The sequence below is a fragment of the Lepisma saccharinum genome, chromosome 15 (assembly GCF_977018435.1).
Source record: "Lepisma saccharinum chromosome 15, izLepSacc3.1, whole genome shotgun sequence".
NCBI classification, from domain to species: Eukaryota; Metazoa; Arthropoda; class Insecta; order Zygentoma; family Lepismatidae; genus Lepisma; species Lepisma saccharinum.
The window spans coordinates 16554056-16579054 of NC_139243.1; the positions used below are offsets into that span (position 1 = coordinate 16554056).

Below are 24999 nucleotides of genomic sequence, written 5' to 3' on the forward strand. Positions count from 1 at the left end.
GTTGATTAAACATTATTAACAAATGCAAGACATACTCAAACAGTATTTTCCAAAGATTACATAACCTATAGTGAATTTAATAGACTTCATATCAATGTTGGCAATGAACAAATTTAATTAATTTCAAGAGGTACCCAATTTCAAGTTAAAATGTTTCTTTCTGCACAATTCATAATGCATGTCTTGTGAATATAACTCATTTGTACTACAATCATGAAATCTTTCAATTCTCAAACCTACGTAAATGAGTCTAATCCAAGTCTCAACAATATTATCAGGTTATTACAAGTTTTACACAAATCATGGATCGACTTATCACAACCTAGATTCACGGCTATGATTTTTATGTGTGTAGTGTACCTTTAATTAAAAGCTCATTGTAGTTCATTAGAATTTCTTTATCTTCTTTTTTGAGCAAATAGTTCTTATTACGAAAGTCACTTTCTTATTTGATAAAAAAAATGCACTTTCAATCAGCATGGTTACTCTTTTAAACATTGATGATGGCATATTTTTATGTCAAAAATGAAGTTCCTCGAAGTTCATTCTTAGAAACAGTCTTGTTGTTTTGATTGGTTTAAAGGCGATCAAAGTAATGGAAGTTCATGCAATGGCTATTTTATTGAGCACTTTCAACTAGATCTTGCACCAAAAAAATTATGAAGCTAAGTTACCTGAAATAGTTAGATGAAGTTGAGCTTCTTTTGGAAATGTCTTCAGATAGAGAAATTTGGAAAGAAGTCAGCATTTTATAATTTTCTATTCGACGACCGGGGACCAAATGTTCTGCTGGCAGCTGGAAAGTTCCTTCCCCCTGCTTCTGCATACAGGCGGAGGTTTAAAGGCCGACTCCACACACAGACTGGACGAAGAACGATGCAATTCTCAACAGGAAACACGTGATTCAACAATACCAGGCCATAGGGTTGTAGATAACACCAAATTGACGTCAGAAAAAGAGTAACATTGCAGGCAGGCTTCACGCAGGCGGTTGCAACATGTTCAATCGAGAGCGAGCGCAGGAACTTAACTAACTGGTCATTCTAAAGTTTTGAAAATTGCAGCATATATTCAACTGGTGCTAGTATAGCATAGTAAATGATAAGCACAAGCAAATATGTAATGTAAACAAACACAATTTCCTTGAGCGATGAAAAACAAATGTGCGACACGAGGAATCTCTAAATCTTCTATATATAGTATATATATATATATATATAAATGGATGTGTGTGTATATATGTGTGTGTGTGTGTGTTTGTTCTGGCATAACTCTCGAACGCCTGGAGCGATTTCAACCAAACGTGGTACACATATCACTTGCAACCTGTAAAGAAATACTGTGGGGGCAAGACACCCCTAGAAGTAGGGCTGAGAGAGGGTGACATGTAAAAATAATCGAAAACGACCTATATTAATGTGGAATCCATAGTTTTCGGGGTCGCTAAGATGAACAGTGACACTCCCAATGCCGTTCAACTCCAAGACACACCTGGCCCCCCGGGGTGTGGTGGGAAGGGGTGACATGTAAAACGACCGATATTATTGTGGAATCCATAGTTTTTGATTTCGCTAAGATGAATAGTGACACTCCCAATGCCATTCAACTCCAAGACAGCTCTGGCACCCCTAGGGGTTTGGGGGGGGGGAAGGGGGTGACATGTAAAATGACTGATATTAGTGTGGAATCCATAGTTTTCAGAGTCGCTAAAATGAATAGTGACACTCCCAATGCCCTTCAACTCCAAGACACCTCTGGCACCCCTAGGGGGGGGGGAGGGGGTGACATGTAAAACGACCAATATTAGTGTGGAATCCATAGTACAGGGCTAGCATAAATGATTCATTCGTTTTGAAAAGGCTATATTTTCAAAAGTATTACACGTACACACATGAAAGATATATGAAAAGAACCACAAACTCACCAAGTTTATACACCCTCTACAAATGTTCGATATGTGCCCCTTTTGTTACACGACACACGTCCAGACGATACTCGAGCTCATTCCATACATTTTGTAGCATAGTCCTGTCAATGGTCTGCACTGCAGCACTGATGCGTTCTTTGAGCTCGACTAAGGATTGCGGTAGTGGGGGTACATAAACAAGGTCCTTAACAAGGAAGAAGTCACAAGGCGTTAAATCAGGAGATCTGGAAGACCAGGGGAACAAAGCTAGGTCATCCTCACAAATACGCCCAATCCAGCGATGCTGAAGTTCATCGTTTAGGTAGTCACGAACTGGGATGTTCCAATGAGGGGGTGCCCCGTCTTGTTGGAAGACAAAATCCTTGAAGTCAGCACCGAGTTGCGGGAACAAGCACAACTGCAACATATCCAGGTAACATTTACCGGTCACAGTTTGCTCAGCGAAGAGAAATGGCCCATACATCTTTGTTTGTGACACTGCACAGAAAACATTCACCTTTGGCGAATCTCTTTCAACTGTCACGATTGCACGTGGATTTTCCGGTCCCCAGAATCGCACCTTATGACGATTCACGTTCCCGGATAAGTGGAACGTTGCTTCATCGCTGAATATCAACTTGGTGGCGAAATCCTCATCCTCCAGTGCTTCCTGCATGTTGGCGTGTGTCGTGTAACCAAAGGGGCACATATCGAACATTTGTAGAGGGTGTATAACTTGGTGAGTTTGTGGTTCTTTTCATATATCTTTCATGTGTGTACGTGTAATACTTTTGAAAATATAGCCTTTTCAAAATGAATGAATCATTTATGCTAGCCCTGTATTTGGGGTTGCTAAGATGAATAGTGACACTCCAAATGCCGTTCAACTCCAAGACACCTCTGGTGCCCCTAGGGGTTGGGGGTGTGAAGGGGATAACATGTTAAAACAATCAACTACGACCGATATTAGTGTGGAATCCATAGTTTTCGTGGTTGCTAAGATGGATAGTGACACTCCCAATGCCATTCAACTCCAAGACACACCTGGCACCCCTAGGGGTTTGGAGTGGGAAGGGGGTGACATGTAAAATGACTGATATTAGTGTGGAATCCATAGTTTTCGGAGTCGCTAAAATGAATAGTGACACTCCCAATGCCCTTCAACTCCAAGACACCTCTGGCACCCCTAGGGGTGGGGGTGGGAAGGGGGTGACATGTAAAACGACCAATATTAGTGTGGAATCCATAGTATTTGGGGTTGCTAAGATGAATAGTGACACTCCAAATGCCGTTCAACTCCAAGACACCTCTGGTGGCCCTAGGGGTTGGGGGTGTGAAGGGGGTAACATGTTAAAATAATCAAATACGACCAATATTAGTGTGGAATCCATAGTTTTCGTGGTTGCTAAGATGGATAGTGACACTCCCAATGCCATTCAACTCCAAGACACACCTGGCACCCCTAGGGGTTTGGAGTGGGAAGGGGGTGACATGTAAAATAACTGATATTAGTGTGGAATCCATAGTTTTCAGAGTCGCTAAAATGAATAGTGACACTCCCAATGCCCTTCAACTCCAAGACACCTCTGGCACCCCTAGGGGTGGGGTGGGAAGGGGGTGACATGTAAAACGACCAATATTAGTGTGGAATCCATAGTATTTGGGGTTGCTAAGATGAATAGTGACACTCCAAATGCCGTTCAACTCCAAGACACCTCTGGTGCCCCTAGGGGCTGGGGGTGTGAAGGGGGTAACATGTTAAAATAATCAACTACGACCGATATTAGTGTGGAATCCTAAGTTTTCGTGGTTCCTAAGATGAATAGTGACACTCCCAATGCCGTTCAACTCCAAGTTCAGTTTACACTATAGTTAGAATTCATTATTTTCCTGTCTAATAGAAGATTGGGATAAATAAATACCTGGGCAATGCTGGGCAAACAGCTAGTTTATTATAATGGACGATTCCACGGACAATGAATTCATGCAACCGAAAGTAAAATTTCCCTTTCAAGATATCAAAACATTGAAATTTCATAATAAAAGGCCTGAATTTTCTGAATATGAATTTGTTTTGTTTGTTAATTTGCATATATGTAGGTATTTAAAACATAGATTTTTCGTTTTTGTTATTTTTTTGAAAATGATACATTTTATTTGATATTCTGATAAGTTTGCTAGCTAGCAAAAAAAAAAAAAAATTAAAAAAATGGTAAATTCTTTAAAAATAATGTAGAACTCAATAGCAGGATCTTCTCTACTCAGATAATGAAGCAATATTCCTGTTTGGCACTTCTATAGCTCAATTGCATACTAACGTGTTGTCGCACACGTCACAAAAAACTATACTTTTTGACTTGGACAAAAAACTGGCAGAGGTAGAAGCAAGATTATTCTGAGGATAAAGCAGACACTTAAAGGCTAACTTTTAACACCACAAATAATTATTTCCCGTTCCTGGACGTAGTGGAAACAACTGTGTCACACATGTTACAGTGATATGTGTGACACATAATGTGACCTGTGAGACTTGAGAAATTATTAGGCACATCAGTCAGTGAAACACAATTCTTTGAATTCCATTAACTGTTAGTACACACTATGATGTACGAATCCTACTGCTAGGATTACTACAATAGAATTGACTACTAACACTGGTAGTGTATGTAATTATTTAAGTTTTTAGCTTACATACAGTTCCATTCACCAACATCTATTTGAGTTACAGATTTATAGTAAAGTGAAAAGAGTGGGAGGCTGGAAAGTGTACTATTCATCATGGTTGAATATCTTCGCCGTAAATTGGACAATGCAAACTAGAATGAAATACAATCTGGAGTGATTATCCTCAATCAAAATTTAAAAATAAGTTTATGGTAAAATGGTCATTCATCTTGAAATATTCCAATACATCCCATGGAATAGGAGTAGTAAACGGGATTGCTAGAAGAGCAAAATCTCAGCTGAGACAGGCAGTCATGAGTAAAAATACTGATGTTATCGTTCAGTGGTCTGTAGACTTTCTAACATCATGGAAAAAAAGTTGTCAAGCATGTTTCTCAGTCGGAGATAGACCACTTTGTGTCCATTGTACATCCATGGAAAGGTAACATAACAGTTTACCCGGAAAAAAATCCATGTTTTTTCAAGCTCATTAGATGGAATTGTACACCTCTTTTATTCAACTCTTGAGTTTCATTAGAACAAGGATACCCCACAAAATTTTCTACCCAACAATATTCAGATGGGTGACTGGTATTTAGTGTGTTATGAAGACACTGTTTACTTAGGTGAAGTGACAGCTATCGACACTAATCTGCAAGAGATATTGGTATTCACCATGACTCCATCTGGAAACTATTGGGAGTGGCCAGCTGCTGAGGACAAAATTGTGTACACAGTCACTAACATTATATAAAAAAAATGTTCCCTCCTACTGTTGGAAGTTCATGTGGCTAGTTTAAGTTTAATGAAATTTAAATAAACAAGCATTGCGAAAGTAAGTTTAGGCATTACGTCACATCAAAATTATTTTGTTAGGTGTATCAGTTGGTACCTTATTTATTTATTGAGTGATTTATTTTACTTCGCTTTCTTGTCACTTTTAGCTAATTGCTATGATGAGGATGAGTGGTGATCTGATGAAGTGAGTGATTTGGTTTATTTTACTTCGCTTTTGTACCATATTTGGCTAATCGCAACGATGAAGACAAGTGATGATACAATGAAATTGATGAAGGGACAATCACAAACACCCATGCCCAGTCCGGGATTTAAAACCAGAACACCTGGCATTGTAGTGCACTGTGCTAACCACTCCACCACAGAGGATGGCGGTGATCTGATGAAATTGATGAAAGGACACCCATACCCACACTGGGATTTGAACTCGGGACCCCTGCCATTGTAGCATGCTGTGATAACCACTCCGCCATGGATGTCGACAAGTGCTTCATTGATGTTATCTTGTTTGTCAATAAAACATTTTGTGTTGAACATGCTGTATTTCAATGATTCTGCCTAATCAAAGTTGGCAAAATTTGAGTGTCACACGTCACAAAAATTATCTCACACATCACGGAAAACATAATTTTGTTACAAGAAAAGGAGAAAGTGTATCAAAACCAAACCTGGATGAAATTGAAGCTGTACTTGTCTGGTACATTTGATAAAAAGATGGGCAACAGACACTTCTTAAGAGTTTGCTTGACAAAGACTCCAAGACAGTTTTCCACTGCACAAAGGCTTCACACACTGACTTCTACGATGACTCCAAGACAGTTTTCCACTGCACAAAGGCTTCACACACTGACTTCTACGCAACAATCATGTTCTAAGAACAACAGCTGGAATATTCCATGGTCAGTACACGGACCTTACTCCAAAATAATTTAGGGAAAAAAAGCAAGTAATTTTATTCACAAGTATATGAATTAGAAACAAATTACTTTCAGATTTTTGGTACCAAAGTTACACCCGTCACCATGGAATCGGCCAAATGACATATGGCATGGGGCCATAATCATTTTAATTTACAGGCAAGGTCAGCTCCTTGAAAGCGGGGCCATAATCATTTTAATTTACAGGCAAGGTCAGCTCCTTGAAAGCAGTCCGTAAGATTACATTGTTTTACTCCCTTGAGTCAATTTATGCTGGTTTGTTTATTGATTGATTTATATTACTTTGCTTTTCTAACACTTTACACTGAGCTATTAGCGAAGGGGTCTAATCAACATTCCACCGTGTGATAAGGAACCCAGACCTATTTCCCAAACTTTCCCACAGAACCCATTCCCCTTCGTCTCACCAGTAGCATAGGTAGCTATGACTGGTGAGCCACAGCTGAGAATTCAAAAAATTAAAAGTAATAAATGTTAAATTCACTCTAACTTGTCAAAGAAACTGAATCTTAACTTCAATTGATCATTATGATGTATTATATACTGACCTCTAATAAACTGATGTTCCCACTTTGTGTGTTATCATTCATCAAGAGATGTGCCACTCCTTGGAACACACCTGGTATATATACTCGAAGAAGAGAGATCCAGTCTCTTGAATATACTTTATCTTATTTGGCGTTATGAAAAGATCATTTGGCAAGACACTCAAATCAAAGATTCGAACCACAACCTTTGTGCACATGGCATAAGAAACTATACTTGACTCACTAACAGATCTCTCCTTGAACATCTACTACCCCTCAAGCACCCTGGAAACTGTATATGGCATATAAGTACCCTAAGACAACATGTAGAACACAAACTCACACTGACACTATGCCAACATGGTAACTTTTGTATACCTTGCAATTAACTCACAAAGCCTATAGTTTTATCACTGGTGAGGATGCTTAATGGTGACCAATGCAAATCAGAATTCCCCCCTTCTGGGAGTAAAGACTGAAATTCATTAGTACACATTTTACGAAAAAAAAAAACTATGCACTGAGAAACCACTTGGGAGCAAGTGCAACAACACAGTTCAGCAATACACATTTATTAATAATGAATGTAATAAAACAAAAATCATCTCTTTCAGATATACATGCGTTATTGCACATTGCACCCTATTCAATTAGTGAGTAAACACAAGGCCATACGTCATTATATTCAAGTCAATCTTCCGTACAAGAAACTACATATGAAGCAACAGATTTTAATATTATCCAATTGCTCACTTAATAATCAAGAATGTTTGCATGAACACATATATCAAGATAGCATGCCTTTTATGTAGTCACATCCCGAGCATGATCTACCTTGCAATGGGAGAAGCAAAAACCAAAATAAACTGGACGGATTTCAAGTTTAACTAATGGGCAAGAATGTACCATCAGACAACTTGTTATTCACATGAAAGCTAATATCAGCTGGGAGAGATACCTTCCTTCTACTTTAAAGTACTTATTTACATATGAAAAAGTCACATGACCGTGAGCAAAAATAACTATATTTCACTCTTTACCATTAAACGTGTGAAGTTTTAGTTTATTTATATCAAATGTGAATATTGTTCACCTTTTTAGTTCTTTTCTCGTTCAATATTTCTTCGTCGTTGTTTCGTTTTCAAGATGGCTGCGTGACGCCCTTTGTTCCAGTCCACGATTTATGATGCAGGAAGTTCGCGAGTTATCGTCATAAGACGCATCACACGAAGGCTAGCATGCACAGAAGACATAAACTTAACATTTTTCAAAGTTCCTTGAACAACCATCCGGTTGTCACATAAATACAAGAAGATTTGGTACTTACATCACAGCTGCAAATACAAACTATGTGACCATACCGGCCGGCAATAAATTTCACTTATCTCTCGTTCTAACTGTCATTCATTTCGATATTCGTACATGTGCGTGATCCACCAACTTTCGTGCTTAAAACGTTATATTCAGACAAACTGGTACGTTCCTCATAACACGGATTTCGTTTGATTCCTCTCCATTCGTAATGTCATTCCTCTATTCTTCGTGCTTTTTTCCTCGTGAGCTCACTGCCATGTTCAATAATCCAGGTTCCGGTCAACACTTATCTTTTTCACCGTGAGACCTTATGCACACTAAGTCGTACTGAAGTCAACCACATAATTCCAATTTAAGTACAAATCAAAGACCTAAATCGTTTTCTTTACTACATGATTATTCCTTTGCCATAATAGTTATAACAATGACAATAATTAAAATCTTAAATTAAACAGTATTAATTTACATACAAAATATGCATCCTTTCAACACACAGAAACTGCAAAGGCCATCTATCAAGCATAAATCAAACTATTTGCGACAGCACCACAAGCTACTGCCACCTAGCGAGTAAACAACACGTAAATTGACCAAATCGAGGTCTGCTTTTAACATAAAATTTAGTGAGTATTAAATCCAGTTTACAATTTAAATAGTGTTTATGACAATATTCGTCATACCACTTTTCATTAATTGACAAGATGACGACGAGTGATGATTATGATTAAATTCATGAAGGGACACTCGCAGACACATTTATGACCAGGCTGAGATTCGAACCTGGGACCTCTAGTGCCATAGCATGCTGTGATAACAACTCTGCCACAGAGGTCACCATGCTCGTTTGTTTTCTTCATTTTCTACAACTTTAGGCATAGTCGGCATCAACAGTGTTCCAATGGAAACAGATCCCATTGCAACACTGATAAGACACAATTCAACGTAGGTAAAACAGCAAGAGCAAAAAAATCGGGCAAAACTAAGGGGTAGTAATGCCAGAGGTCTGATTTCAAGTCCTGGTTGAAGCTGCATTTTTCGCAGAAATTTCTACGTAGCACATCTCCTGTGTGTGCGGAACAGTAAGGTAAAGGGAAAGAATACTTGATAGACAATAATACAGTAGAAAGCTGACTAGGCTGTAATCTTCAAATTGATCAAAGGCAATAATATTCCAGGAGGACATACAAAAGCTGAAAGTGCATCAGTGTGACACATATTGATTAAATACAAGCACTGAATGTTTCACATATGGCTTATGCACCATAAAAACATAAGGAATAACATTAAAATAAATTGAATAAAATTATTACATGAATGCATAACATGCATTCCTATCTTACAATTTCATTTAAAAAGGGAAAATACTGTCGTGTGAGTGAATTGGTTTAAGTCTATTTGTATACAGAATCCCATTTGATGGTAGAATAAACTTGTTGGTTTTTCTCATGGGCAAACAAATTAACATATTTCATACTTGTGCAGTCTTAAGTATAACTTCAGCACATAAACTACTAACAAATACTCATCATCACACCTGAAGACAAAAAAGAACACATCCAAAATAGCCAGATTTAATAAAAAATGTGGCTAGGGATATCAAGTACAGTGATAGCAATTTTTACTTTCCCGTATTTTACATTTTTCTGATATGACACACTGGCAATTATGCCACATGGTTTACCTATAATTCATGAAAATGGTTAAGAAAGGATGAAACAATATAACACGTACAACGTAAAGTCCATTTGGAAGCAAGTATTTCAATACTATTAATGGTTCTAATTTCTCAATGTTTGATCAAGAAGCATTTCGTCCATGTAGCATGCTAGATTCACGCTAGGTGGTGGGTATGAACAGAGAGGGCAAAAACAATTTTAGATCAATTAGTTCTTGTTTGTACAGTCACTGATGCTTGTTGTTGTTGGGTGTTAGGGATTCCATAATTCAGTAATGTTGAAAAAGCAGTTATTTGATATAATGCCTAACATATTTTGTCTCTGTTTAAAGACATTGTTGTAATCAATAGTCACACTTGATGGATCACGAATCCACAATTTTATGCATCCTGAATGTGCAACTTGCGGTGCGGGTCAAATCGTGGAAAGCAACGGGTTGGCACAAAAGGACTCGGGGGAGAAGAATGGACGCGGAATGGATCGAGTGATCACATCGCAGTAAATCTATGGAAGTTTGTAGCCTTAGTTGATCGGTCTGGCGACGAGTGTAGTGGTAATGAAAACGAGTGTAGTGGTAATGAAAACGAACATAAAAAACCAATGAGGTAGGTTGCGCACGGATTATTTGAAGACAGGAATGTGTGCACCAATTGGTTTGCTCGACTCTGCCATGTTCCCTTACATCAGGTAAGAGATCATTTTCCCTACTCTATTTTAACAAGGACACATTGGCAACATTAGCCTGATGTTAGAAGTTTGCATCAAACATGTTTAATCTTATCAAGTGCATTGTGATAAGCATTTTGTGAAGCAAAAGACTGCTTTCCTGTGAATGAGAGTGTACGTGCAGGGTGAAAACCACGAAATGGCAGCCTGTTGCATTCTCGCTGTATCGGTACGCACTTGAGCAATTGAAACCGAAAGAGATCAGCCACAATAGCTCTCGTCGAAAGGACTCAAAAGTGGAGTCGTGTTGTTATCTCATGTCAATGTATCATGGTATAATTCTGCCTTCGGGGCATATGATATTGCATTAATGTTCGATAATGCATTGCTAACTGGTGACTGAAACATAACACAGCTTACAAGTGCATGTTGGATATTCGTCATTCGTTTATAGTTCTCAGGCTGGGAATGCTGTGAATGACTGATTTTATTTCCTCTTTATTTGGCAGAATGACGAATGAAAGACTATATATATCATTCATCGACATGTAAATTTAGTCTTCTAAACGACAATGATTTCAGGTCAATTGTGAAGTTGCAAATACTGGTCCTAATGTATGTGATCATTCCAGTGTAATTAACACTTGAATAACATTTGTTTGTACAGTCAAAGCCATAAGTATTTTTACATATTTGTGACAAGTAAAGTCATAAGCTATGAACATTGTATACTAACTAAATCAAGCCGTAAGTTGTAGCATTTGGACATGGTAGTTTGGGACCATAAGGAATTTCTGGTTCCTGGTTTGATGTGTACACTAATGTGCAAAAATATGTCATAACAGCAGAGAAAACAAGATTACCGTTTATACAGTTTAGATTAACTTGAACATTAGTAATGGTATTCTGGCCCAACTGTGTGATCCATGTTGAATGTTGATTTCCAAGAACCTTATCATAATTCATATACAATAGAGTACATAAGTATTTCAAGTTGAAAGTCTGACATCCCACGTGGTATGATTTTGACTTATGAAATACATACATAAGAATTTTGCAAGATAAATTTCACGTTGTTTGTCAATAATAAACACATGTAATACATATGTACTTGAGTTCACTTTTAACCTCCAAAAGATTGTATCACCCAGTGTGTTTTTATGTCCTATTTGTGCTCTAATCTGTAAGAATTTCTTCCAGGTGGGAGGCATCACCTGGATTCTGAGCATAAGCTGAAACAGGAGTAAATACGTGAGTGCATATCTGATTGCAAAATGACATAGTATGGAAGTGGTGATGGAGATGTAATAGGGTCATTTGTACATTTTGTCCAGTGTGTTTAATTTGCAAATCATCTAGAGGTTAAAGTCTACGGATCATTAACTCTTGCAAATTCAAATGTATCTCATGATGTGTGCCTATTTGTATGGACTTGGGATATAAATATTATAATACACAAACTTCCATAATAATTTGTGGAATATTCTGAGCATACGTATAAATGCCTCTCCTGTCTAAAGTGCGAAGGGTGTTCGAGTTTGGTCCCATCACATCTGAGCGAGGTGTTCACAGAATCTTCACATTTTATGCAAAATATATAATATAAGGTGAACATTGTATTTCTTTAGGGATGTATACTTATTTTGTTCTTCAATTCAGATTGATAGAGGTTTCGTCCTACTGTAACCCTCCTGTCAGTGTTACTGGTGTTACAGGGCATGTCATCCAAGAAACCATTGGTGGTGAAGTTAAGGAAATAATTAGGTTTGTGATATCAATTCTGGGGTTTCTTGGGACGCACATGGGTTCAGGTATCCTCACCAGATTGAACCCATTATACTGAATTATAACATTCAGTCTTCTCGGTCCTAATAAAGAAACATGTTACATAATTTCCCCAAATTCTGTCCCACCCCTCTTCTTTATCTCCTGTGCTCAAAGCTCACACATTTTGCTTGAACACATATTCCATGTCCATGTAACCCTTTATGTATTTGTACGTTGTATCTATTGTAATACATTGGAGGAACTGGCTACTTCCTACATCAGGGTGACTACTCTCAGACCATGATAATATTCAAGTATAATTCTCGGTTTTCAAGGAGCAGTTTCCAAAAATTCATGTCTAAAAATTGAAGGGTACAGGTGAATGTTTTCTCTATTTAAACCTTGCATATTAGTGTGTGTAATTGTAACCATTAGCGAAATGCTTATGATTACACTAAAAATATTTAAGAAAATTAAAACACTTCCATCTGCAAAAACATGCATGTGAACGAACAACAGACAATGAACCGATGTTAATGCAGTTGAATTTCGTTCAAAATGGAACTCTTAGCTTACAAGCTCCAAAAAAGGTTATATTTGGAGCCTTTCCATGACTTGCTATGTCTGTCAGATAGATTATTCTGCAAAGAACACTAAAAAAGTATAGGTATTAAGAGATTTCTATTTCGATTTTCACTGCAGATTTATTATTTTTCTTTCTCGATAAAAATAAAAGCTAAACTGTGAAAAATAGGATTCAATGTTTGGATTAATAAAAGCTGCAAATTTTCACGTCTATGGAGAAGAATTCATGCAGAATTCACATATAATTCCTGGAGCCAATAAGTCATTCATAAATCCTGGAATTCAAGGAATGTCCGGTGAATAACTTCCCTGTACACACAAATAGCAAATTGATAGCCACAATTATTACACACTTCTGACATTTAATTACAATTGCACCAAAAATTACATGCATGCATTTCTCGACTTTTAATAATAATCACAATAATGAATCACACCAGAATATTATTGAGGTACACACACACACACACCTTACTTTTCCTTTTCATTTGTAACACCACCAACATAACACAATTTTACAATTTGGTGGTACATATTGCAACCAAAAGAGCTAGTCAGACATGGAAATATTACATTACAATATTGTTACTCTTTGGCGATACATTTAGATACAATATACCCTTGTAATTTCAACATTAACACACTTGCGATTTCAATACAGAGGTAGAATATGATATGAAGGTGAAAACAAAAAACCAAGCAATATGCATGGAATGCAATTTCTAGGAGCAAAAAGTAGCAAAACAACTCAATGAACTTCTAAAACGAGAAGTCAACAAATCAACAATGCACCATAAATGGAATTTCTTACTGAAATGCAAATTGTGAAAATTTCATACAGACAATAGCAGTTACTAGATATCAGCATTAATAATATAAAAGATCAGTAGGTTTGTAACACTACAGCACTGTGAAAAATATATTTGTATTAATAACTTTTAGTACATACTCGTCAGCATATGAATCTTTAATCAGGGTGTATTTTTCATAATATGTATTTCATGCAATACATATACAGAAGGCTGTTCCACGAATGTTTGACCAAACAAAATTCCTTCCCTCGTGCGCAGAATGAACTTGCCCAACCTCGGCCGGGCACATTTGTCAGTGTAGTGTGTGAGCTGTGAGAGAGTGGTTGTGTTTTCTCGCTGGGCCGAAAATCCCACTCAAACTGAGCCACTTTTGGGAGTACGTTGTATAACTTTTACAAGTGTTTGTGTTTCTCGCTTGGGCGAAAATGCTGCCAAAATTGAGTCGCTTTTGGGAAGGTTATGTTGTAGCCCTTTATAACGCAAAGTTCAGTGTGTCAATGATCAGGAAACAGTGTAAGAGCAAGGGTTGTGACGTTAGTTTGACTTTAATCAAGAATGTGATTGGCAAGTATAAGGATTCCATGGCCCCGGCGTTCGGTTCTCCAACAAAGGGGATGAGAACATGGCTGTGCACACAAGCCGCCACCACCACTATGCAGGCGAAACTTCGCAGAATGACCATGCAAGAGAATCCCCCGACCTAAAGACAGATGGCAAATTGTCTAAATGTGTCTTTGGGAACTGTTAACCGCACCTTGCGCCAACAACTGAACCTTGAAAAGGTGTTCAAGGCTAGCGGTCATCACCTTACCCATGCCCACCGATCCATCAAGACAAAGCATCATCACACACCTCAAGATCGTCCCTAGCATTCTACCAGGATATGAAGGAGGCTACTGGAATACAGGCTATACCTTTCAACGATATACCTGTGAAGTCTCCAGATGCAAGTCCAATTGACTTTTGTGGATTTGGACTGCTTAAAAGGGCTTTGGGCAAGAGACGTGTGACAACTGTGAATGGACTCTGGAAAACTGTGCAAGAGGAATGGAACAAGATCTCCCTTTTAGTTCTCTAAACGAGCCTTCTGCAATGGAAACTACTTTGCCGGGTCATAGTTCTGAACCAGGGGAGACACATCGAGCATTGCCGCACCTGGCACTATGGATTTTCCTAACAATTTGGTCACATATATGCGGAACAGCCTCTGTATGTGGCTCTAAAATCATGTGCAAAAATCCATAGAAGAAGCATAAAATCAAAATTGCAAACCTGCAAAGGAATATAATATGTAACCTACCTGATTAAAAGTAAAAATGATGGAAGTATATTTCCACGTCCCATACAGTGCCCGAATGTCGAACACTATGAGTTTAAATCCCATGCTTGTATACCTACTTACCCATTTTCATTGCTACAGTTAACACAGCATTACAGATACATCTTGAAAAACAAAAGTGACAATGTCATTAAATTGTCAACTAAGAAGGAAATCAATTTGTCCCTTTCACCACATGACCTACCTTAAATTCAATGAAGTAAGTTTATCAAACACCCTGATAGACAGCCCACCAGGGAGCATGCATCCTTTCACAATTCTTGAAGATTGTGAGCCTAAAGCCACAGTGCAGGTGGGTAGCGGGTACTTTGGAGACTAAAAGGTAGGCAGTGAAGTAACCTAAGTGTCAATCGGGAAGAAGCTGATCCTCTCAAAATTTTCAAGAAAACTCCTTTCCTTTGACAAGCATTGTAATGAGGTTGAGATTAGGGATCAATGAATTTAGAACTGAAACTGTTATACAGCATAATACTGATTTGTAGAGGAACATATTTATGGCAAATAAAAGATCAAGATTTTGGTACAAAAACTGGGCACATTTTGGGATCCACAGCTGTATGTAAAATGTAATTTTGGTGTTAAAATGGAGAATATAACCATAACTTTGATTTTAAAAACTACATTTATTACACAAAATGAAGATTTCCCTTATGTATGTATTTATCATAGTACTAAGTTCATTCCTGCGTAAAGGAGTCCAATTTTGCTTATCATATATTTATAGCAGAATTACTGAATGTTCGGTGATTTGCATAACTTGCAGGATAACTCAGACTTCAGAAAGTGTTGCATCGATATATAAGCTCTAAATTTTGTGTTTAAGAGTAAATTTTGCAGTTCATTTTGCATGTCATTTTTTGGACAAAAAATTGTAGAAAAATGCACCTGACACCTCTCAAAAATTAAAAAATGAACATAACAGTATGTTATTTCACATTTCGTGTTTCAGTCAAAAACGAAATATGCATGCCACTACTGACTTGACTTACTTTAGAAAAATATATAGAATATATGACAAAACCAAATCAATTGCATTCTTTGTATAAACCCTACACACAAATCATATGTAATATGGTTGAATGAACATCCCCTTGAATGGATACTGATACTGCTCTTACCAGCTGCTGCTGATATTGAGACAGGCTTGGAGATTTAAATATTTAAAGATACTCAAATACTGTAGCTATCAAATGTGGGAATAAAAGTATCACCTTGCAACTACACCATTTCAGTCTACTCTTCTTACATACCCAAAAGTTGATACATATGACATTAAAGCTCTGACATTTGCATATTTCAGGCAAAAACAAATGAATCTGTGTACTTTGCATCCTGTAATAAACTGTTAAAAACAAACGATCTGCTGGTAAGTGGTCAAGATTGGCTGCTTCTACACTGTTCGGTGGATAGATCAGTACCACTGATTGCTTCATGACTTGCCACATACTACCCTAGATAAACTTGCACTGTGGCCACACCTCAAGTGCTGGAAATTCTCTTTGCCTTATCAAACGGACACATCAAACATGAGAAAAGAAATCAACATAAGAACATTCAAATGTCAGACTGAAAATGAACATGACAGTAATAATTTAGGTCAGATTTCATATTCCAGAAAGCTCTGAGCCTGTAACATTTCACAAAATTTTGACTTTCTGGTTTGTTTATAATGTAAATATATTACACAAAAACTTATCAGTAATTCTCGCTAAGCTGGCTGGGGGGGGGGGGGGGAGATGTAATGCAAAATCCATGCAGGTCAATCAAAAGAAAATCAATATGGGGCAATTGTCAGACGATATTTCGGCAATTGTCATAATTTTTGTAAAGAGGGGAGGGATGCAAATAACCACAAATTTTACTTCATGTTCTTGTAGTAAATTTCCAAAGGCACTCACTCAGGATTGACCTGGATGGACCTAGCCCAGATTTCCCCAATTTGGATTTTATCTGAAAACCCACTGAAAAAGTCAAAAAGTGGTTTACTTTTCAGAAAATGCAAGTTATTGCTTTAATACTTGTGAGGATCAAGGATTGTCAACAGTTTGAGAAAACTTGTAGAACTTGTACAACTACAAATAATTAATGTAGTACAAGTCGCAATGGGTTTTATCAGCCATTCTTTCTACAATCATGCTAACAATGGATTGTTCACAGAAAAAAATAAGCAGATATTCCAGAATATGGTCGAAACAGAGCTTATAAATTTTAAATACTGTGATAGCACTTTGGTTATCAGTCACTTACTTGTGGGGAACCATGGTTGCACATCATAGTGGGCATGGGTAGGAGATGGGGAAGTCATCTATTTAGTGATCATGATAACTGTTGTAAGTTTAGAATCATTTAGATAAAAATTGTTTCTGCAGCTAGAAAACTTCATACACTGCAACTGTATTGTATGTGAATGAAATTATTTGTCAAATATTTTAGCTAGTTGATTTAGTTCAATCATTTCAATGATGAGAGCTTCATTATCAATTGTTTAACTATGTTGTGAGATATGTGAATAGTTTCTCCCCACCCAGATTGTTTTTTTGTTTGTTTTTTTTAAAAAAAAGGCAAACTGGCCAACCCTGGTGGCATTTGGTCCAAGTTTATAAAATAAAAAGTTAGAGGCCAATGTGTGGATTTTTAATCTCCATGAATGGTGCAATTTTACTGGGTCATTCCATACAAAATCATCCTAGGGTGTCCACCTTACCATCTCAGATTTGGATGAAATTCTTCCTTGGTGTTTCTAGTAACTGTATACCTTTCTAAGTTACCCCTTTGCTCCTTCATTCAATGCATCTCTTATTGCAAGATGAGCTTCTTTGTCCATTTTCTCAACTACTACATAAATTCATAATTGGGAAAAGAGACATGAGGTAGTATATAAATACAGAGAAACTAGTACTCACTTTTATCCGCAAAGCTGTTTTTTCATTTTCGATTAATTGCAGTAGCCACTGCCACCATCCTCATTTGAACTTGCTGTACTGTTGCTTGGCGTGCGTCTTTTGTTTGTAGTTCTCTGGCTGCCGCTAGGTGCGCTGTTGTTAACTGTGCGTCTCGGTCTGTGTCGTCTGCTATTTTCGGGCAATAACTGTTGTAGTAGGGGAATCCAAGTGTGGTGCGCTTGCCCACTATCAATGTTTACCTCGTGCGGGAAGTGCACCATGGCATGCATTTCTATGATATTGGTGTCTACGAGATTGTGGCCAGTGTGTTTGACTTGAACCTATTGTATTTGATATGTTTAGCAAGACCAGTAGTGGGTTGGGCTTTTTTCGCATCTGCTAGGTGCTGTTGGATTCTTTCATTGACAGATCTGATGGACCTGCCGATGTAATGTGCCTTGTATTCACACTCTGCATCATATACACCTTGGGTTATCAAGTGGGGAGAGGAAGTACCGTTTGTGTTTGTTCAGTTCATCAGCTATTTTGGAATTGGGTTTGTACATTACTTTGATGCCATATGGGAGAAGAGCTTTGGATATGCGGTTGGAGGTGGTGGGATGGTAGGGGAAGTCAAACTATTTATATTGGCTCTGGAGGTTGATTGGGGCTGGGTTGCTTGCAGATGGGTTGAATGTGGTTGGTTAGGGTGTCTGACCTGTATTTCCTATTTACTGCACCAAGTGGAAAGTTGTGCTTCAGTGTAGTCATGTTTCAGGGCTATTTCAGTGATGGTGGCTATCTCCTCTCGTAGATCCTCTTCTCTGCAACAGTAGAAGGCTCTTCGATAAAAGTTCAGCCACACATTGGCTTTCTGCTTGGGGGATGGCTAGAGAGAGCATGTATGTACTGGTCGCCTGCATCTGGTTTTTTTGTAGACAGTGGTTGTGAATTTGTTACGTGCACGGCTGATGGTGATGTCCAGGAAGTTGATTTTAGCAAGTTTTTCTTGTTCTACGGTGAAGTTGAGCCTGGGGTGGATGCTATTTAGTTTGTTCACTAGAAGGTTGAGTTCTTCTGTCCTTTTGTATACGACTATTGAGTCGTCCATATACCTTCCATATCATATACAACAGCGCACCTAGCGGCAGCCCGAGTTCTACAAACAAAAGATGCCCGGCAAGCAACAGTACAGCAAGTTCCAACGAGGATGGTCGCAGTGGCCACTGAAATTAATCGAAAAAGAAAATAGCTTCGCGGATAAAAGTGAGTACTAGTTTCTCCATATTTATTACATAAAAGTTCTCAGCCTTTCAGCCTCTGCTTGTAAGATATCTGCTTTTTGGTACTGCTTAGTCTTGGCATGACTGTAGACCACTTTACATTCAATTCCTCCTCATAAATATATATTATCTCCTTGGGAGGAAAACATTTATCTTCTTGAGGGAAAAGTTTCATCACTAGTTAAATAATCTTTCAACACTAAGAAAATTCACCATGCTGCAGTGAGGTAGTGTTGTCAGAAACAATGTATTCCAATTAGGACTATAATACCTTCAGCAAAAACAGTACCCACAATTTGAGCTGGTAAAAGTCCCACATTAAAGGTATAGAGAATTAATTTTGTCCATAGGATGGCAGCACTGTACTGAATGACCACGCAGAGGGGTATAGTAATCTATCCATCAGTTTGTGCATAGCAGCTGTTTACGTTAATTGTGTTGACAAGTGTCATGCGATTTGCAGAATGGAGACAAGTATCGAGCAAAGATTTTGTTTGATTTTCTTAGTGAATGTTAAATTCCATAATGCCTCCAGAATTATGGTTCATATTTCATTACTTTAGAATTGCTCAAAATAAATAAATTATGTGCATGCATGAGTATTTCAACCCTCGGCACCGGCACGTGTTCTTGTAGGAACTGTATGATGAAAGATGTTATTTTTGCTGCTTAATGAGATGCATGTTGTTTTTGTTTGTATTAAAATTGGCATGTTTTGATGGGTGACAAGTTCATAACAAAAGGAAAACCCACGTGGCTTATCGTCTGGTGGCAATATATGTACTTCTTATTCTTGTTGCGGAAGCTGGCATCGTATGTAAATGTATAACAAAGGCAGCCGACTGTTGGCCATCACAGAGAGGCAATAATACTGCTTATGGAGAAGTGTTTGTGGTCCAATTGTCGCTGTTTAATACGTTCGCAAGTTACACTGTTCTACAAATTTTCACTTTCTTCTGTTACAGAAAGGAAAGTAGCTCTTTCTTACTGAAATTGACCTCCCGAACATGAATGCGAATTTCATTTTCTAAGATTGGCTCTTAATTTGAGTTACGGCATAATTCATGTTACCCATAAGTAATGTGTTTGCTCTTACTTTCAAGATAGCATAATTCATGTTACATAAAAATTAATCATAAACAATGTGGGCATAACTTAATAAATATATTAAGAGCGATCGCAAAAGGAGGCCAGGGGGCACTTGGGAAGAATTAATACAAGTCAAATTTTGAAATTAAAAAGTGAAAACATAGATGAGAGATGCCGTGAAAGACAGATGCAAATTAACTAAATGCTGGTGATGCTTTATGATAATTTTCTTAACTGGGGGAAAGCATAACTCGTTTCCTCCACTTTAAACACTTCCGTATTCAGCATCCTCATATTAGTAAAGATTGGGTACTCTCATTTCTGTAACAAAACGTGTGTAGAACACTGCTATTAGTTCTCAAACCAGTGGTAGTGTCAGTCATGCATAGCATGTCGTTGCAGTTCCAGTACCAGTGTGGACGGGCTTATTGGGAGTGAATAGTTAAAATGCACCAGGTTCATTAATGCAATGGAAAAATAATAAATTGTTTAATTTTATGCATTTAGCGGTTTTAGTCCATATGTACGTACATACAAAGCCACTTGTTAGCACATATAAATCCCAGCCCTGGTTATAATGCATCGAGTTTAAAACTCAACGTTAGAGCTGAGTTCTCTAATTTCCTTGTTCTACGAACAGCTGTGCCTTGGCACACTTTAGCAATTTTTCTATCTAGCAGATTAGCAACACTGGTTCTACTGCGCCGATCGCTGCAGAAATATCTGGCTTTGACTTTACAAGGCTTTCAAAGAAGGCAGAGAAGTTGTTGCTGATTTACCCCATTCTGGTCAGCCTTCCACATTGATGACTGACGAAAACATCGGAAAAATCAGGACAATGGTGCTTGAAAACCACCGTGTGAGTGTGAGAGAGGTGGCTCGTGAGCTTGGCATATCACACATGTCCGTTCACAACATTTTGACTGATGTGTTAGGCATGAAAAGCATCGCGGCACGACTTGTTCCGAAGGAGCTGAATTTCCTGCAAAAAGCACATCGCAGGGATGTTGCTGAAGACATGATTTCGCAGGCCTCTAGTGACTCAACCTTCATGAAACACATTATAACTGGTGATGAGACATGGGTGTATGAGTACAACATGCAAACAGGTCAACAATCTTCGGAATGGCACTTCGAAAATGAACCACAGCCCAAAAAACCATGCCAAAGTTGCTCAATAATTAAGGTCATGCTCATTGTTTTCTTTGATTATCGTGGTGTTGTGCACTCAGAATCTCTTCCAGCAGGACAAACTGTGAATAGAGTTCTATGTGACCGTTATGAGGTGTCTGCGTGAGAATGTTCGTCAGAAAAGACCAGTTATGGAAAAACAATTCTTGGGATTTTGCACCACGATAATACGTTGTCCCAAACGTCGACTCTTGTTCCTGAGTTTTTGGCAAAAACTCAATGCATGTCCTTGCCCAAGGCTTATATTCTCCAGATATGGCTCATTGTGATGTTTTTATCTTTCTGCTACTCAAGTTATCACTTTGGGGAAGGTGTTTTGAATCAATTAACCATTAAAGGAAATTCGAAGATGGAACTCAGGGCGATACAGTCTTCTGAGTTTGAAAATTGTTTTGAAGACTGGGTTAAGCATTGGGATGTGTGTGTTGCATCTGATGGGGCCAATTTTGAAGGCGACAAAATAAATGTTGATGATTAACCACGTATTTTGTGTTTTATGCACAAATTCTGGGTACTTTTTGTACTTAGTAGTAAAAGAAAAAATCATAACATTGAAACAATTTGTTCGAATGACTGAAAGTTAATATCACTGTGAAGAGTAGGCCTAATTGAGAAAGTTTTAGAGGCAACATGCTGACAGGTTGTACATGTGCAGGAGCTATATAATTTTTTAAATTGCTGAGTTCTCGCAAATGTAGTGTGTAGTGTGATGTCATAGAGGACAAATTTTGGAGTGCACTGTAAATGCAGCAAGCAGCCATCGTGCCATTTTGCCAAGGAAGTTCGATAACTCTTAGATGACTATTTCAATGCTGGATGGATTGGGAGAGGATCACGGTACATGATGTGGTCACCACGTCACCTGATCTTAGTGTGATCGACCTTTTCTTGTGAGTTTTGGTTAAATTTTTTTTGAATTTGAATTTAAAATTTTGGGAGCGTCAGCACTTAGGCCATTTTGCTCCCTTCACATTATACGGGCCCAGCCCTTACCGTTACATATAACAACTCTAACGTTGCATTAAAAATCTTAAAATGTTCTGACTTCTGTTAAAAGCTGAGGCTGTAAACGGGCACTCAGCACACACGAAGACAAAAAACAGGACAACACACACAAAATTATACTGGCCATAGTGCCAGTCGCCAGAGCCTCGTTAGTCTTTAGTCCAGGGTGCACTACGTGGAAGTGAGGTTGACTTTTGGGTGCCTACGTGGAAGGTACCCCTTACACCCCGAGTTTTGGTTAAAGACCAGGTGTATGTTACAAAGGTTCAAGATTTGCCAGACATGCGTGAAAGAATATGTGAGGCAATCAACAATTTGACACCACAAATTCTAGAGAATGAATGGGCTCAGGTAGAATACAATCTCGACCTTTGGAGTTCCATCAATGGCGTGCATGTTGAAGTGTAATATACATGTAACAAAACTTTCTGGACTTATGTATGAATGTATGTAACAACAGGGTGTCTACCAAAATAACAAATCCAAAATTCCCAACATTCCTCTTGATCTTTTTTTCTTTGTATTTCTTAACCTTTATTTATTTGACTCCTACTTAGGTAAAGTTGGAAATTAGCATTTAAGAACGTTTGTGCATATATTGTTCTTCTTTGTTTAATTCCGTGCACTCTCAGCAGGTGGCTCTAATAGTCTCGCTGCTTTACTTCCGCAAAAGCCGGAATCAGTTGTCCTTCAGCACTCGCTTGTAGCATACATGGAAGTGCAAGTTTGGCACAACCGATCAGTCATGATTTGAGCCATTTTTTTTGCTTACTGCAGTAATACGTAAGTTGGTATATCTCTCGTCATTTTGTGACATGATTATATTCTGCATTGGATTGTGAAAAAATCGAGTTGGACCTTACAACCAGAAGTTATTGAATTTTTCAGGTATGTTAGTGCACATATTTTGATAGAAGTGAATTAGACCGTATTCTCATTTTTGTAACTGCGTAGTTAAAAAAGATGCATAAGTCTTTAAAAAATAAAGCATGAGTGAACATATAATGAACAATTCGTTAAACTAAAATGCAGTGTGATGTCTGAACTTGAATGAATTGATTAATTGCTTGTTAGACGATGCAATTAGATAGTATTGTTAGTGCCCTCTTTAGTTGCTTCAATTTGCAAAAATTGTAGTAAGACAATATGTACTCTAAATTTTGAGATCCTCTATTTTGCCAGTTGCTAATTGCCTTAAGTGAAAAGTGCATGCGTAAATAATAAGTTCGTAATAATTAGTGTGGGACATAATTAATGCACCAGCCTTGAGATACGAATATTTGTGTGATGTAAAATGAACTAATTGAAGATTAAACCTTGTCGCGGTTGACCGAGTAACAAAAATAACGACGACGTAAAAATAAAGTACAGTAAAAGAGCCATCCCAAATATTAATCTATCTCTTAATCCTATTAACATTAAAGAACATCTTGATAGAGATATGCAAATATTAACCAAAGAGTGGCCGCGGTGGCTCAGTAGGTAACGCGTCTGACTACCATGCTAAAGGTCCCGGGTTCGATCCCTGGCCGGTTCAAATCCGGGAACTTTTCTAACGATGGAAGCGGCCCCGGTGCCCACCCAGCGTCGAATAACATGGGTACATGGGGAAACCTGGGGGGTAAAGGCAGTCAGGGGCGTGATGCTGATCACATCACCCCCACTCACGACCGGATCAAGAAAGTGTGGGGCGTTACCCCCACACCCCCTATACGCCTTCATGGCGTGGTGCTAAGTACAGGGGAACAGTTTACTTTACTTTAGAGACATGTACATTGATATGCTAGTAATGTTAATTGTTGAAAGTACAATTGATTTAAGCAATGAACAAATTGATTGACAGATATTTATTATGCACATGTATGAATGATGTTAATTACAGTGTTTTTTTTAAAATTGATTGTTATAAGTTCCCAATCGAGTGAAAATGGTTCTTATTATGCATTGCGTTAAACTAGACGACATTAGTCCCAATAAATTTTGTTAAACTTGCATGAGTTAAATGATTTCTCCAAAAATCGAAATTGAATGTATTTAGATTGGGTGTAGTTAGTAGTAGACGTAAGGCATTTGCGAATTAAGTTTAATTATGCTAGAATGGAAGTCTAAACTTATTTCTATTTTGAATGATGACTTGCAGTTCAGTTGATGTCTACTATTACTGTGTTGTTTGACTCCAAGACGTATTTAGATTGTCACGACGCTTAAGACGTACAAGTGGTTATCAACAGAGAGCCGAATACTTCTCAAACTAATTTATTGTACGTGTTACGTGGATAGTTTTGACCACGGCATTTTTGCACTTCCACTAATTTTTATGATATGCACATTTCACATTACACAATTGAATTGTAAGCAGGAACATCTTTAATGGAAAGAGATTTCTCATCAGGAAACATATGGTGGAACATTTAACATTTCTCATTTCTATATAATATAATATATAAAATTCCATCAAATATGAGATGGTGGGATGGACACCTATAGATGATACTGTATGAAATGACCAAATAACTTTGCTGTATTGGTGGCAATATTGAGTCAATTGTATGCACTG

The 24999-nt window shown here is 37.9% G+C and overlaps 1 protein-coding gene across 1 annotated transcript in view; it reads right to left on the minus strand.

Moving 5' to 3' along the window:
* LOC145999138 (uncharacterized) overlaps positions 1-24999 on the minus strand; it is a 134191-nt gene that overhangs the window by 85174 nt on the left and 24018 nt on the right. The window lies entirely within an intron of this gene.